This window comes from Ursus americanus, chromosome 30, assembly GCF_024610735.1.
Source record: "Ursus americanus isolate L20-20 chromosome 30, mUrsAme1.1.p, whole genome shotgun sequence".
NCBI classification, from domain to species: Eukaryota; Metazoa; Chordata; class Mammalia; order Carnivora; family Ursidae; genus Ursus; species Ursus americanus.
Window position 1 is genome coordinate 11199046 of NC_142156.1, and position 18021 is coordinate 11217066.

Consider the following 18021-nt stretch of genomic DNA (forward strand, 5'->3'; position numbering starts at 1 on the left):
ACCCATCTGCTAGGAAAAGCCCTTTGCTGCTTGGTCAGGTGACCTTGGGCAAGTCGCATAACGTCTCTGACCTCATTTCCTCATCTGTAAAGCCCCCTACATCCCCAAGGCGGTGAGGATGCCTGAAATTACCCCTGCCAAGCCCCTAGCTCAGCCAGTGACTGCCTTAGAGAAGTTTCACACTGACAAGTGGTCCTTACCCAGCCAGGTCTGCTTTCCAGGAAAGCTAAACAGCCCACACCAGCTCCTCTCTCTCAAGCCGAATCCAACATGTGCCTGCAGCGCCAACCCTTTGAGCTGTCAGACAGGCTGGGCAGAGCCCAGTGGGTACACTCTGCTTCCCCCAAATGAATAAATCATTACAGGAGAGCGCTATGCATCCCACCAGCATCCATAAGGACCTGAATTATATATAACGAAGCAGCAAAAGCAATTTATCCCAGGCACGTGCAAGTCATAAAATGGGAGTTCTCGGGTGCTGGAGACAATTTTCAGATATTGCGGTTTTTATCAAAGCAATAAGGCCCACCCAAGGAGCCCCCTGCCCTATGGGTGTGGGGATGCCTTAATCAGGTTTATTTATTATCAGAGGAGCAAAATCTAACTCTCTCTCTCTCTTTCTCTCGACTCTGCCACCTCCCCCACCCACCACCCCAGTGTGGCTGCTTCTCAGCCCAGGGGTTCTGGGATCTGGGGATGAGCTGCCAAGAACAACCGCCCTTCTAGTGGGAACCATCTGCTGAGAAGCTGGAGGTGGGACCAGGTGTGCTCCAAATCCCTGGAGGAAGAGAGAAGCAGGAGGAAGAGGTTGTAAGAAGAGAAAATGGTATGGTGACAAAAGCTCTAAACCAGAGCTCGAGGGTCTCACCTTTGCCACTGATTACAGGCAGGGACACTGAGGCACTGAAAGGTCAAGTAACTACGTGTCCAAGGTCACATGTGGAGAGAGGAGAGGAGCTAGAATGACAAGCCAGTTGGGTTCGATAGACGTTCAGTGGCTACTATGTGCTGGCAGCAGGGATTCTCAGCAGAGCTGCCCGTGCACACGGGCCTGCAGACTGCCTTTCCGTCTGCATTTCCAATAGCCGTCCTGATCCCTGGGCTTCAGCCCACAAGCCTGCCTCGAAGATGATGCTCAAACATGCCAGGTACATTCTTATCTCAGGGCTTCTGTACTTGCTATTCCTTCTGCCTGGAACACTGTTCCTCCAGATCTCTCCATAGCTGACCCTTCATCTCCTGGCCTCTGCTCAAATGTCACCTTCTCAGACAGGTCTTCCGCAACCACCTTACCCAAATCCGCAAGCCCCTCCGTGCCACGACGCTCCATCACCTTGTCGCATGTGGGATTTTCCTAAAGCCAGCACAGAGATGGAGTGTGGCATGTAGAGGGGAAAGCAAGTGTGGACAAAAGATGGAAGATACACTCTGACATCAGTTCAACATAGCTTCATCCACCCTAGCGACAAGCTCTGAGAGCAAGCGTCGCCCACCAGCTGTCTGCTGTCAGGCTGACATGGCTGGGCTTTGGCATCCGCCCTCACATAGGCACCGGATGCAGGTTGCCCTGGGAAAGGTGTGAGCTTGGGCAAGGTGGCTCTCTGCAACTCAAGCAAACCCTGAGGAGGAACAGGTGGGGGCTGTCTGCTGACCACCCTCCCCACAGCCGGACAGCAAGTCCTTCCTTGATGGGGGACATGGGTGGCACACCTCCATATCCTGCTTTATATTTTTTCCCAGCGCTTACCACCACCCAACATTGTGCACAACTACATATTTACTTGTTTGTTGTCTTTCGTGCAACTTTCCATGAGGTTTTCAAGGATATAGGCAATGGCTGTCTTGTTCTCCTTTCCTGGAACAGTACTTAGCACATAGCAGATACCCAGTAAATATCTGCTCAATTAATTAATAAATGAATGAATGCCCTCCATCGCTCCCCATTTAATAGGAGAGACTGACAAGTGAACAATTACATTTCAGGGGTGAGCACGGCTGGTATCCTGGGGCAGTGGGTGGTCTCTAACCCAGCCTGGGGTGGGCGGTGTCCAGGGAGGGCTGTCTGACTCCAAGTCCACCGCTATTCCCACTTCGCCAGGACAGGATGCATGAGACAGATTCAGCCCTTACTGCACTCAGGGCTACCCCCTCATCTTGACATGTTGCTCCTGGTTCCTTAACCATTTCGTGTTTTTATATATTGCCTCTCCAACCATGTTAGAACTTCTCTGAGCCTAGGGAGCATGTCTTGCATTTCTTCTCTTTGTCCCGCTCAATGCAACGGTGGTGTTTTGGGCACCACTGTCACTCCTTGAACCATTACTGGGTATATAGGCAGGGCCTGTAAGGATGCAGACAGCGTAGGTGTGGGTAACCAGGTTTTCTAACCTCCAGTTCGGACAGAAGGTCTGTAGAGATATTACTCAGTGAGTACCACGTCCAGCCAGACACTGTGCCAAGCACTCTGCATACATCACACCTGTCAATTCTTATGGCAGCCTTGCAAGGTAGAGGCCTGAATATTGTCTCCATTTTACAGATGAAGAAACTGAGGCTCAAAGGGGGAAGACATCTGCTCAAGGTCACCCAGTCCATATGCAGTAGAGCCAGTGGACACATCTGAGCTGATGATACTCTTAACCATTACACTGACCTTTCGAGGTTAATGAGACAGATTGTTTTAACTCATGATAGACTCATAAAACCTGGGTGGCGAGCTCAACAGCTCCATCAGCCTGAAGTCACCAGGGTTTCTGTATTCCTACAGGGAGCAGAACAAATTGCCACTCGGCCATATTCAATCTCACCTCTATAGTAATTCCAGATGTCTTTGCTCAGTCACCTGTTGTGTCTCCACCAGAAGAAAGAACCAGCAAGCTGTCTCCCAAAGAGATTCATATGTTAGCATGAAGGTTAAGTGATTGTACCCAGATCCTTACAAACAATGGAAACCTGGCTCTCTCAACACACTGAGAGAGGTACCATCCTTCAAGGTTAGACTCACATTAGCCACACTTTGAGACTGATGTATAATCCAGATGAGAATTTATTTATTTGCAAAGAGAGGTTACTATTGCAGAGATTGGTTCAGAAAATCTATACCAGTACTTTCTCTCCCGGTTAGAAGACCAGCCTAGGAAATGAATAATAATATAGTTTCTTGATGTATTAAATTGGGACACGGAGAGATGGATGCATTCATTTAAAGTTTAGTGGCAATAAACTGAAATGGCTGGGAACAAGCATTTTTTTTTCAGATAGAATCATAACTATCACAAGTCAACTGGCAATAATATCTGCATCCATCTTGTGGTAGAGATTTTTTGTTGCTTCCAAAAAGCCACTGTCAACCTCCTTTCTCATGGCTGCTTCACACTATAGAGATTAGATGAGCATACATTCACTCTCCTTGGAACTAAGGGTAGTCATCTCTGGCCAATGAGACCTAATGGTAAGTCATCTGAGGGGCTTCTGGGAAGATACCTGGCTTCTTGGTGAAAGTTGCAGAGGCAAGAGAAGAACTCACAGGTACTAACTCTTTCCCCTTCTTTTTGCTTTAAGTGTGGATGTGATACTTGGAGCTGCAGCAGCCATCTTACAACCATGAGGAAGATGAAAAGCCAACTTGCTAAGGATTATGGAATAGAAAGGAAGACGGAGCATGAGCTCACTGATAACATTGTTGACCTACTGCTCCAGAACTGAAGCTTCCTACATCCAGAATTTCCATTTGAGAAGTACATTAAATGCCTTTCTTGCTTAAGCCATTACTGTTTCAGTTATCTCTTGCACTATTCCAAATCGTCCCAAAACTTAGTGGCTTAACACAACCACCATTTATCACCTCTCATGATTCTGTGAGTTGACCGGGCTCAGAGGGGTGGTTATTCTGCCCCATTTGGGGTTGACTGGGACATCTGGAGGCTCAAGGGGGAGGGATGCTCAAAGGAGCTCACTCGCATGACTGGCAGTTGGCTGACAGCTCAGCCTTTTTCCACAGGGCTTGGCAGCTGTGTTCCAAAAAGGAATCTTCCAGGTGTGCAAGAGTAGAAGTTGCAGATCTTCTGCAGTTAAGCCTTGGAAATGACACAGTCCCACTTCTACTTCATTCTCTTTTTTTTGAGATAAGTCACAGGGTGAGCCTGGATTCAGGTGGAAGGGAAAGAGACCCTGCCTCTTAATGGGAGGATGTCAAGAAAGTCTCAGCCACCTCTAAATGAGCCACTTATCAATCCGCTTTTCCACAGCTCATAGTGGATAGCAGTTCTCTACATCGAGCCTTGCTGCTGGAACAAGACATAGTCAAAGATCAAGACTCCCTCTCCACCGAAGTGAGTTGTAGTGGCTGCAGTCGAGGTTGGCATTTGCAACTCTCTGTCCTCCAGGCTTCTGTGGCAGATCCTGATGGATACAGCTTTTCTTTAAATATGGTAATACGTTCAATCACATGACAGACAAGTCTTGCAGCCCTCGCCATCCTGTCTCTTTAAGGTGACTTTGCATTGCTCTGCTTTGATCTATAATGTATTGACCTCATGGTGTAACTCTCAGAAGGCAAACTTCACTCCCTATGCTTTCCAAGTGCTTGAGAAAACACCTTGTTGCTCCCTATACCTGGCAGCAACCTTCATCAAGACCCTCCCCCTGTGTATCCCAGGGTTGTTGAAAGAATCTGATGAGATGAAAGCTGGAAAAGCACCTCGAAATGGTTAAGAGGGATTATTGTTATCCTAATCAAATAAGCATGTTGTGTCAGTTATGGCTTTTTTGGTAACAAGTGACCTAAAGCTTGATTTGAACTAGCTTAGCAAACAGGAGCAATGCTGGCTGGAGTCTGAGGGAGTCTTGCCACATTCAGGTATGGCAGGACCCAGCAACTCCTATTTTCTCCCGCCTCTTGGTCCTCATCTCCAGCACATTGCTTCATTTCTCAACAAGATGCCTGCAAGCAGCTACAGGTGCACATCTGCTGGGTTCGCTTTCCCTAACTCTTGAAACAGAGGTCCTTCTCCTGGCCTGAGTTGAGCAATATGCCCAATCCCTTAACCAATCCTTATGGCCAAGGGCACATAATAAGCTGACTGGCCGGGCCTGGATCACATGACGGCTCTAGCTCTGATAGGATCAGTTCCACCCAAATTGTATGGATTGAGAAAATCTGGGGTGCTGTCACCAGGAGAAGGATGAATAGCTGCCCACCATAGATGACATGTTAGAAGAGCACTGGGTAAGGACTCTGGAGCCTGAGCTATCACCTTGGTCCTGCTGGATTACTCACTCTTGTTCCTGAAGCTTGCATTTGGCCCATCAAGACCTAGGAGACTCTCTCTATGTTGTGTCAATTTACTATCAGGTCATCGTGGTATCCTACTAAATCTGACCATATTCCTTAGAGATTCCTGAGGCCCTTAGCCAGGTTATGGCATAGCTGCCCCTGGTCATGAGCTACCATTGGTCTAACAACCTATGTCTGGGGAGGGAAGACACATGGTTTATAAAACATGGCTAACTCACCAGGTACACCACAAGTGAGCAGGAAACACAGATGTGACGACAAGCAAGGAAATGGAGCTGTCATGGCAAGAAGTAGAAGGAAAGACTATGCAGCTCCATGAGAAAAGGCAGGAGGGACGCCCTCACTCCCCACCTCCCTGAGAGGAAAATCGGTCCCAGTAGAAGACATTTAGAATGACTCACTTAATACTGAGCCCAAATTTTCATAGCAAATCATGGGGGAGAAAAGGGGTTTGATTTGGAACTTTATCTTGAAAAATGAAACTGAGCTTATCATCATAACAAAATTCAGGTTAACGTTTCAACTATGCATGAATTCTTATGAAGAACGAAAAATGAATTAAGTAGTGAATTTTTTTGGGGGGGGTGTAATTTTTGTGACAAAATCCTTCACTTCAGGTTTGGTTTCCACAGCATGATAGCAAAGAGGTCATTTAAAAAATATTCAAGGGCTTCACCAATTTTTCCTAAGGCCCACTAGAATCTTTTGATATTTAAATTTTTCTCTTTTGAAGTGCTCACCGTGTCACTTTCCTTGTCATTTTTTTTCTTCAAACATTAACTCTTTTTACATTGATACGATGTTCAAAATATTGAATAACCAGCGTGATACAGGCACCAATCGACCAGAGCAGTGACCACAACAGCTGGTGTGGCTGACCCTGTGATGTCCAGCTGAATATTGTTCTAAAGCCACCTGATTCTCTTTGATTGTCTGTGATTTTTCTGTTCTTTAAGCAGGTTTCAACACCACTTTCATCCGCTTCCTGGAATCCTGCATCCTGGGCAAGATTTTCAATTGACCAATTGCCACTGCATTATACTGCGTATGCACCAGGGTCAGACAGTCGGTGAAAGACTGATTCTCTTCGACAGGATTTGTTGGTTGTAAGAACCAGCAAGCCATTTGAGGACATGTGATGGGCATTCACAATTCAGGGTGTCCTTCGGAGAGATGGAACCCCAAGGAAGTTGACATGGCAGGAAAGGACTCAAGTTAGGGCACATGATGGAATCGGTAAAAGCTTTAATAACTGAAGTTGTATAATTAATGAGAAACATTTTAATGACAAATTTTTGCTTTTCTACACAACTTCATCACATCATGGATGATAAATAAACAGATGATAAATATTAGGTAACAAAGACCCCCGAATTCTGTTTGTGAACTGGCTCGCATGGACTGCCCTTTCTTGCAACCACTGAGACCTAACAAAGACCAGCAGGATTTACAAGTAGGGTCTACCAGATGGTTTCCACAGAAATATCAGAACCACTTGGAAAAAAAATACGATGACCATGTATCGGTCTGACATCCTCTGAATTTGTTTCCTAATAAAACATTCAAATATCAGCCTGCATTTCAAACTAGAAATCCTATTTATAAGATTCAGGACAGATCTCTTACTTAGCTGTAGACTTCACGCCCCCGATTCAGACAGAGACGGTGCTTGCCTAGCTAATCGCGGAACAGAACACACTGTAAACACACAGGAGTGGAAGGAGCAGATGAACTGAGGAATTTCTCCACTGTGTCTTCTTGCTGAGGCTCTGGCGTTCCCCTCCTTAGCTCAGGAGTCAGGGTTGGGGTAGGTACAGGCCACTGGATATTTTCCTGCCCCCAATTTTGAGGAACAACAGCAATTACTTCATGTTCCGCAATGTTAATTAACTTGAATGGGTCAAAGGCTCGCCCACATCAGAAATAGTTCAGAAAATGGACTCGTGAATTCTGCAGACTGTGAATTTTCCTTAATTAACATATTAACATACTTCCTTCCCCTGCCTCAAGTCAGAGCTTTTCAGTCTTGGACTAGAAAAGCAGGAGAATCTAGCTGTCACTGGCTCTCCAAAGGGCACAGTGATAAAAAGCTGAGGTTCTGCCACCAGACAAGTGTGGATATCAATTCTGATTCTGCGACTTGCTGATTGTGTGTTTTTGGGTAAATCACTTAACCTGTGTGGGCCTCAGTTTTCTCTTCTGTAAAATGAGGAAAATAATAGTACCCACCTTATGGGGTTGTTAAGTGTTTTGATAAGGTGTTTCTAAGGCATCACAAATGTCCAAAAATTGTTATGAATCTGACCCAGTGCTAGACAATCTCTTTTTCTTCCTACCAAGTGTCCATTATTCTTTCCTGCAGTAACAGTTCCTTGGGTGTCCTTTGAGTAACCACTCCTCCTCTCTAGGGTGGTTCAAGGGGTACTGAATAAATCCACCTTGATTCCAAGGCTGAACCTGTGTATTACTTTGCTAACGCTACACAGACTGGGTGGCTTAAACAACAAACATTTTCTCACAGTTCTGGAGGCTAGAAGTCTAAGGTCAAGGCATTGGCAGGGCTCATTTCTCCTGAGGTCATTCTCCCAGACTTGCAGATATCCTTCCTCTCCCTGTGTCCTCACACGGTCTTCCCTCTGTGTGCGTTTGTGTCCTAATCTCCTCTTCTTATGAGGACTCCAATCACCCAACCCATAAGACCTCATTTAAACTTAACTATCTCCGTAAAGACCCTATCGCCAAATACACTCACATTATGAGGTCTTCGGGGTTAGGATTTCTACATATGAATTTGGGGGAGTCACAATTTGGCCCATAACAACCTGACCTAAATCCGGCCAAAACATTCCTCTCCCCCTAATCAGAGTGATTGATTCAATCCATTGTTTTGTTTTGTTTTGTTTTTTTAAAGATTTTATTTATTTATTTGACAGAGATAGAGACAGCCAGCGAGAGAGGGAACACAGCAGGGGGAGTGGGAGAGGAAGAGGCAGGCTCATAGCGGAGGAGCCTGATGTGGGGCTCGATCCCATAACGCCAGGATCACACCCTGAGCCGAAGGCAGACGCTTAACCGCTGTGCCACCCAGGCGCCCCTCAATCCATTGTTTTAAACATAAGTACAGGGAATTTCTTCATCTGCAAGATGTGTGATGCAAAGATAACGTGGAATAGAGCTGTTGCTGTCACCATGTGGAAAAGGTCAATATAGAAGAAAATATAAAAGAGAAATGGAAAGAGAAAGACTGAGTCCTGAAGTCATCATCTGAGCCCCTGGATCCTGCTGAGCCTGAAGCTTCCTTTGACAGTTCACTCACAGAATCCATTAAAATCCATTTGAGCCCATTGGGAGCCAGTGGGAGCCAGGTGGGAGTTTCTGTCACTTGCAACCAAAGAAGTTTTGACAGGGAAAGCCCTTACTTAATTATTAAGGAGCTTGTAGATCCCAGGGAATAGAAAGGGAGAGGATCGAGGAACAGAGCTGGAAAGTGGAAGGAATATTTATAGAACAAATTAGGTGGGTAACCATAACCCTATAATGCAGGAATCAAGGTAGATTTAATAACATTCCTTTAACCTAACCTAACGTAAGATGGGTTGACTCCACACAATAGTGAAGACAAGGAGTTCTTCACTAAACAATAGACTTCTTGAAGGCAGCAATATTGTTTTGTTCAGATGCAATGTAGCCCTTGTGCCCAGCATGAAATGGGCACTCATGTAGACTTGAACGGGCTTACTAAGGAATCTTTTGCATTTTATCGTTCAATATAGACATCCTTTAAATAATGGATTCGTCATAGTATTATATTTGCACTCACACACTGATAATCATATAGTGGCCAAGCATTAATTTTAACACCGTATAATAACTCAAAGAAGAAACTTTCAGGTGTATCCCTTCACCACTGGTGGACCTGTAACTGGCCATTTCTTTACCCATCGACTGCATTATAATTTTCTGTTGCAACATGGAACTGCTCTGCTTGGCATCCATCACAACCCCTTGTGAAAGGGGTTTGGATGGGAAAAGAGAAGAATGTGTATTTATGACACTGGATAAACAGCATGGGGTGAACAGAGTGTGACCTTGTTCTATGTAGATTATTATGTGGATTATTGCACCAATGGAGAAGAACCCTGGACTTGCGAGACTCTGAGTTTCTACCAAGCTGCTGGTAACCTGCCTGTCCTCCCCCTGGAGAGAGCTGACTCCTTACCCTGGAGAGGAAGTACATGTCTCTGGGACATGGGGGCCACCTCCAGGTCTACTGCCTCCAAGTGTGAGCCAATCTCCTCCAGGAAGAGAATGGAACTTCATCACCTTGGAATGTCTCCAGGGAGAGAGAGGTTCTCTACCTTCACTTTGCCATTCAATCATCTCTAAACAAAGACCATAAAAGAACCCAAGAAATCCAGGCAGAATGGTCTCCCAACAAACTTATGTTGAGATGATGAATGGAAGGAACCCAGATTCCTGAGTCACCAGATGGAGGAGACCCTTTGCCAACCTACATGACCAAGAAATACACTTTTGTGATGCTCAACCACTGAGATTTCAGGTCTTGTCTACCATGGTAGCTAGCATTAACTATCCTAATAAAGATGACTGTAACGTGCACCAGGCAGATGATACTTGCATGAGAAGAGAGCTAGACAACAGGTAGTGAGTTTCAAATGATAAGGATGGTGATGAGACTTGGGAGCGGGCAGAAGATTATGAAGAAATCATCACCTTAATAGTGATAGGGTGAAAGGAAACAGAATTTGAAAGACAAGGCACAGCTGTCCAGGGACACATCCCCCAGGCTCAGCACATCCAAGTGTCATCAGTTCCCCACCATACCCACTCTTGTTCATGAACATCACACTGAGCCAAAGCTGTGAATGACTTTCACACAGTTTAGAGATTTTCAGATCATCTTAAGCTCAATTACAGCTAAACCAATAATATACCCCAAACATCATTATTGGAAAATCACCAGCCAGGCCCACTAATTGTATTTGCAGCTTCTTCATCATATTAGTAAAGTCATAAGTGCAGCATGCTCTTCCCAGGGGACAGCCATTCACAAGGCCAATTTCCTTAGGATGAGACTTTCATATCACATCAGTTTGAACTAATGCGTCTCGGGAAATAAACTGTCAGATCAATAACATTTGCAACCAGAAAATATTTGGAGCAAATAGCAGAGTACAGCCTGCAGTTGAGACTAATATGTTCCTTACCTGACACTTGGAAACTGTCGTGACTCAGAACCTTTGGGGCTTTCCAAGGGGTCAATTTGGAGATACCATGGAGACACAAAGAAGCTTCATTTCAGTACTTTGTGATCTTTTCCTGGAAAACTCACCACAGCATCACTAATCTGGAAAAAGCAAACAACATTTATTAAGCTCCTTCTGTTTTCCAGGCTCCATGCATTGATCAGTGTATGTAATGATAAGCAGTCTCTACAGAAGTCCATAAAGGAGTTCAAATTCTGGATCTAAAACTTCCTAAGGCAAGTTTCTTTACTTCTCTGAGTCTCAGTTTCCAAATCCGTACAATGAAAATAATAATGAATACTTTTCCAGGGGCATTTTGGTAACTGAAGAGAAGGTAGGGGTTGTGCCCATTTTCATGTATGGCACACAGTAGGTGCTCAATAAATAATAGTTATTGCTATGACTCTAGATACCTGTTTGTAACTGAAGTTAAACAAATTAATGTTTCCCCCTCGACTAGGCCATTTGAGGGATATAAGTTTATAGGTCAGTCTAGATTGACCCACATAATCTTCCCGTGGAAGTATAGAAGGCATGCCATTCTGTTTTTGAAGTAACAGAAAGAAATTTTCAGCTTCTCTTCTTTAGCTTTTCCTATATTTTCAGAAAAAGCCCTTGACGTAACCTAGCATTCTAGGAGTATCAGACAAAGAATGAAAAGCCAATAGAGAAATACAAAAAGCATGGAAGGCCGAGAAGCATTTAACAATCCAGAGCTGGCGTTCCTTTTGAACCAGTGAGGCCTGGGACTGAATTCTGTATCAGGTACTTAGCGAAGGCGTGACTTTAGAAAAATAACGGGATTTCTCTGAGCCATGGTTTACTCTATGCAAAACAGCAACACTGCCTGCCTCCAGGAGGTGAGGTCAAAACTAAATAAGATGAGGGAGTCTGGGTGGCTCAGTCGGTGAAGCATCTGCCTTCAGATCAGGTCATGATTCCAGGGTCCTGGAATTGAGTCCTGCACTGGGCTTCCTGCTCAGAAGGAAGTGCTTCTCCCTCTCCCACTCCCCCTGCTTGTGTGCATGCTTGCTCTCTCTCTCTCTGACAAATAAATAAAATCTTTAAAAAAACTGAATAAGATGATAAATAGCAAAACTGTAATGAATGTTAGTTCTCCCCACCTCGTTCTCATCTCCTATCATCACAAGCCTGAAATTAATTCAGTAAACGTGTACTGGGCACAGTGGTGGACACTGGTGATATTGTGTAAATGAGACAGACAAGGTCACTGTCTTCATGGCCCAGACCACATTCTGGAGGGGAAAAGATAAACTACTCAGCCAATTCCACAAATCAGTGGAAAATTACATTTGTGAAGAGCGCTAGAAAGAAAGGATGTAGGCATTAACGAGAGTTCGCTAAGACCACCTGGCTGAGGCGTTAAGAAAGGCCTCTCCCTGAAGAAGATCCGTCTCCCTCGCCCATTCTGGGTGGAAGTGGCACTGAGAGAGATAAGCCAGGGCCCAGACCATGCTGGGTCTTCTGGGGTGAACTTCAGGGCCACCATGACGCACAACCACTGGAGCCACCAGTGACAATGACCACACAGCCCATGTTGCAGGACCAGCAGCCCTAGAGGCAACATGCAGAAAACAGAAACCTCAAGGGACCAGAAGCATAAATAAAATGCAAAGTGTGTCAGAGAAAGCGTTCAGAAGAAGAAACCAATTATGGAACTTCCAAGTGCAGCTGTGATGGAGCCACTGCTGAGGCCAATGTTCCCACCCCGTGTAACTAGAAAAGCTGATGGGGCACAAACACACAAAAATTGTATTTGAAGTCCCCGGGGGTACCTCCAGGACTTACAGTACAAAAATCCTGGAAAGAAGGGAAGTTCGGTGAGATGTGCCTGACGTTGTGCACATCGTTTTTTCCCTGGGGACACTGATGACTCTTAAGCACCATGGGGTGAGAAGCTCAGAGGCAGAGCAGAGGGTAGCTGCTAAGAGGAAGAGAAGCGGGTGCCTGGGTGGCTCACTTGGCTAAGTGTCTGACTCGGGACTTCAGCTCAGGTCATGATCTCAAGGTTGTGAGACCCAGCCCTGCACTGGGCACCGTGCTGGCATGGAGTCTGCTTAAGATTCTCTCTCCCTCTCCCTCTGCCCCCCACCACCCACAGCTCATGCACACTTGCTCTCTCTATCTCAAAAAAATGAAAATAAAAAATAAAAGACAGAGAAGTCATCAGAGTGGTTAGGATGCTTCATGCGGGCGGGAGACAAAAATTAGTATTTGGGGATGTCAAAACAGCTAGGAGTTGAAGGTCCAAAATAGTCCTCCCAAGGAAAGGAGATAACGAGAAGTGATTCAAAAACACTGTACCTGTTTCCCCACATTTGTGCTGTATGAGGCATGCAGTTTAGGATCAAAGCCACTATATGAGAGCTGACCTCTCAACAGATGTGACCGAAGCAAAAAGGCAATGAAAGGAGGTGATGTCCAAGTTAGAATTCTACACATAATGAAAATAACCTTCAAGGACGAAAGTAAAATAAAGATATTTTCAAACCAATTAAAACTGAGAGAATTTGTCACCAGCAGGTCTGACTAAAAGAAATAACTAAAGGGAGTTCTATAGACAAAAGGAAAACAATCCCAGACAGAAATGCAGGAAAGATTGAAGAGCAACAGAAAAAAAAATAAACGTATGAGTAAATCTAAATGAATATGGAAAACATTAGCAATAATTTCCTGTGGGGTTTTAAATACATGTACATTTAAGTGAATACAATTAAAAACACAAAATGCACAAGGAAGATAAATTAGACTGTAATAGGCCCTAGAATTGTCTGGAAAGTGGTGAAAATACTCATTTATATTAGACTCCAATAAACAAAAGAGGGATGTCTTAATTTCCAGGGTAACTACTAAACGAAGGCATAAGTAACAAGTTAATGAAAGAAAAACTGGTTTAATTTAAAAGTTTTTTTGACTGGTCCAAATTAAGTCAGGAAAGGAAGAAAGGGGGGAAGTAGAACAAATAGAAAGAATAGTAATATTGTGGGTATAAAACCAAACGTATTAGTAATTACATTACATGTAAACAGACCAAATACTCTAATGAACAGACCCAGCTTATCAGACTATACCAGCACAAAACAGTTATATGCTCATATGAGATACACCCTAAACATAAGGACACAAAAAGGTTGAAAGTAAAAGGAAGGAAAAAAAATAAAACACTAACCAAAAGAAAGGCACTGCAGTTATACTAATATCAAACCAAGTAAACTTGAAGGCAAGACACGTAACTAGACATAAAGAGGAAAATTCCAATAAAAAGGTTAATCCACCAGGAAGAGACAATTTTATATTCATAGGCACGTAATATCATACTTTCAAAATATACAAATCAAAAATCTAAAAAGAAAAGTAGACAAATCCGTAAGAGTAGTGGAATATTTTAACAACCTCTCTCAGGAGCTAATAAAACAAGGAGACAAAAGAAAAAAAAAAACGTAGGAGTATAAAGATCTAAGCAACATGATTAATGAATTTGACTTGTCTGACATTGGACTCTTTAGCAAGAGATTGGACATAGCTTTAAAAAAAAAGATTAATGAAACAGGGGATAAGTCAGTGGAAAACATCCAATGCACCCAATGATAAAAGAATACACATCCCTTCAAGTGCACGTGGAACACTGACCCAAAATGACTGGAACACTGGGTCATAAAACAAATGTAAACAAATTGCAAAGATGAATATTATCCAGAATATATATTCTTACTACAGCGCAATTATGGCAGGAATCAATCATGGTAACTTAAAAATCTCTTAAAACCTGCTTGGAAATTAGGGGGAAAAAAGTCACAGGGGTGCCTGGGTGACTCAGTCAGTGAAGCCTCTGACTCTTGATTTTGGCTCAGGTCATGATCTCAGGGTTGTGAGATGAAGCCCCAAGTTGAGCTCCATGCTCAGCAGGGAGTCTGCTTGAGATTCTCCCTCTCCCTCGGTTCCTTCCCCCTGCACATGCTTGCTTGCCCTCTTTCTCTCTAAAAAATAAACAAATCTTTTAAAAAAATTACACAAAAAAAGAAAAAATCACAAAGGAAATTAGGAATATTTTTAGCTGAATGATAATACAAATAAGACAGGAGAAAGTATGGTAAGTAGCTAACACTCTTGTTAAACAAAAACTTAGAGCTTTAAATGGATATACCAGAAAAGAAATGAAGATGGAAATCAATAATATATATATCCATCTCAAGAAGTTAATAAAAGAACAACAAATCAGGGGCACCTGGGTGGCTCAGTCGTTAAGCGTCTGCCTTTGGCTCAGGGCGTGATCCCAAGTCCCTGGGATCAAGCCCCACGCATCAGGCTCCTCTGCTGAGAGCCTGCTTCTTCCTCTCCCACTCCCCCTGCTTGTGTTCCCTCTCTCACTGGCTGTCTCTCTGTCAAATAAATGAGTAAAATCTTAAGAAAAAAAAAAAAAGAACAACAAATCAAACTCAAAGAACCTAGAAGGAAGAAAATAAGATTAAAAAAATCAATTAAATTAAAAGAAAACTTACAATACAGAAAATCAACAAAACTCAAAACTGGTTCTCCAAAAAGGCTAATAAAAATTGGTAAGTGTCAAAGCAAGATCCTACAGGCATGGAAAAGATAGTATTATCTTTAATAGTAATGATAGAATAATATAAACAACATTATATCTAAAAATTTGACAATTTTTTTAAGACCTTTATATTTTATTTTGAGAGAGAGAGAGCACAAGTGGGTGGGAAGGGCAGAGGGAGAGGGAGAGAGAGAATCCACAAGCAGCTCCCCACTGAGTATGGAGCTTGAAGCAGGGCCCATCCCAGTACCTGAGATCATGATCTGCTCACCCAGGTGCCCCAGAATTTGACAATTTAGATGAGATGAACACACCTTACCAAAATTGACACAAGGAGAAATAAAACATCTGAATACTTCTATATCTATTAAAGAAACCAAATCTGTAATTAACATTCCCACAAAGAAATCCCCAGGCCCAGATACCTTCACTGGTGAATTCTTCCAAGCATTTAAAAAAGATGTAATATTGACCTCACAAAATCTCTACTAGGAAATATAAAAAGATGAAACATTTCTTGATTCAGTTTTTGAGGTCAGCATGACCTTGATACAAACACCCAGATACCAAAACTTGACGAGTAAATTACGAGAAAAGAAAATTACAGTCCACACTTTCATAGACCCAGATACAAAATTCCCAAACAAAATATTATGAAATCAAATGTATACTTCCATAAAAAGGGTGCTATATCATGACCAACTCTGGTTCACTCCAAGAGTACAAAGTTTGTTTTGTGTCTGAAAAGAAATCACTAAAATTCTCCATATTAATCAAACAAAGGACCAAAAAAAAAAAAAAAAAAGGATTCATCTCAATAGATGTGGAAAAGCATTTGAAAAGAGTCAAATACTCATTCATGGTTAATCTCAGCACACTAAGACAGTTCTGATAAAGAGTAGCTACAAAATAACTAGAGCCGTCATACGTAGTGGTGACATATTGAACATTTCCTCTCTCAGGCTGGAATGAGTTAAGGATGCCCATTATTACCACTTCTACCCACCACATCAGAAGTCCTGCAGACCAACCGTTCAGCCCATGCCCTCCTCCTCCTCCTCCCCTCCGCCCACTAAGACCATTTCTGCAGGTCAGTTGTAGCCCACCCCTCCCGTTCACCATCACCAGTAGACCAGATGTTTCTATGGCAGCCACACCTCCAAAGAGGTCTGAATTCCAGCCTTGGCAGTGAGGAGAGAGTCCTAAGTTTCCAAGTATCTTCACTTATTCACTGCCTTCTCCAGTTGCTCCTCTGTACCCCTTAGAATCATGTTCTATCCTTTGAAATAGCTATCCACCTTTTTACTAGTTGAACTAGCTAACATATTTTCATGTGAAATTTTCCCTGTTCAAATTACTGGTCTGGTTTCTGTCTCTTCACTGAACCCTGACTGATACGAGACCTAAATAAATGCAGGAATAAATAACGTTCATGGATTGGAAGACTCAATATTGTAAAGTTATTCTCCCTAAATTAAGCTACAAATTTTAACAAAACCCCAATCAAAATCCCAACGGGTTTCTTTTTTTGCTGGAATTGATATGCTAATTCTATAATTTATATGGAAATAACAAGGGCTGAGAATATCCATGACAATCTTGATGATATCAAGATTGGAAGATTCGCACTTCCAGACATTAGGAATTATGATAGGGGCTCCTGGCTGGCTCAGTCGGAAGAAAATGTGACTCTTGATCTCCGGCTTGTGAGTTCAAGCCCCACGTTGGGTGTAGAGATTACTTAAATAAATAAAAACTTTAAAAAATGAATTATGAAAAAGCGACAGTAATTAAGAACGGGGGGGTAATGTTGCAAAGTGGGACAAATGGATCAGTGGAAGAGAATAAAGAGTCCAGAAACAGACCTACAATGTACTGTTACTTGATTTATGACAGACACTATTGGAGTGCAATAGGGAAAAACATTATTTTTGAAAACTGGGGCTCAGTCAGTGGAAATCCACATGGGAAAAAAAATGAATCTTGCTTCACACTATATACAGAAATAAATTCCAGGTGGATGGTAGACTTAAATGTAGAGGTACAACAAAAAAGCTTTTCTGAAAGACAAACCTAGAATAGGCAAAGATTTTTTTCCACAGGGCCTATAAAGCACTTTCCAATTTAAATGATTCATAAATTAGATTTGGGGAGCCTGGGTGGTTCAGTCGGTTAAGCATCCAACTCTGGATTTCGGCTCAGGTCATGATCTCAGGGTCCTGGGATGGAACCCTGAATTGGGCTCCCTGCTCAGTGGGGATCCTGCTTCTCCCTCTGCCCCTCCCCCCTGCTTGTGCTCTGTCTCTCTTTCCCAAATAAGGAAATAAAGAAATAAAATCTTTTTTAAAAAAGCAAATTTTATATGAGTCCCTATGTATAAAGTTCAAAAACAGGCCAAAGTAGCCTATGGAGATAGAAGTAAAAACAGAAGTAAGGTTACCTGGAAGAGGGCACAAAGGCATATCTAGGGCACTGGCAAGATTCTAGTTCTTAACCTGGGTGGTGATTATATGGGTGCGTTCGTGAATTCGCCTGTCGGTATCCATATATTTGTGCACTTTCTGTTTGAATGTCACACCTCAGTTAAAATGATTTTTTCAGTGGCTGGATAAACAAACTGGCACAGACATACAACTGAACCCTACTCGGCAATAAAAAGGAATGAACTGTTATCACCTGTAACAACTTGCATCAATCTAAAAGGCATTATGTTGCGTGAAATAAGCCAGTCTCACCAGTTACCTACTATATGATTCCATTTACATGACAGTCATTGAAAAAAACAAAAAAACCATAGGTTGGAGAAGAGATCGATGGTCGCCATGGGGTTAGTTTTGGTTTGCAAACTGGTCCCTGGACACGTGGGGCAAGGAGAGGCTGAAGAAAGAGGC

At 43.1% G+C, this 18021-nt stretch overlaps 1 protein-coding gene across 2 annotated transcripts in view; it reads right to left on the reverse strand.

Annotated features, from left to right (window-relative positions):
• Nucleotides 1-18021, reverse strand: part of SUDS3 (SIN3A corepressor complex component SDS3) — a 403092-nt gene that overhangs the window by 247501 nt on the left and 137570 nt on the right. For both annotated transcript variants that reach the window (XR_015722320.1, XR_015722321.1), the window contains one exon: nucleotides 10525-10664. The gene's annotated coding sequence lies outside the window, so the exon portion shown is untranslated. The remainder of the gene's footprint in view (nucleotides 1-10524; nucleotides 10665-18021) is intronic.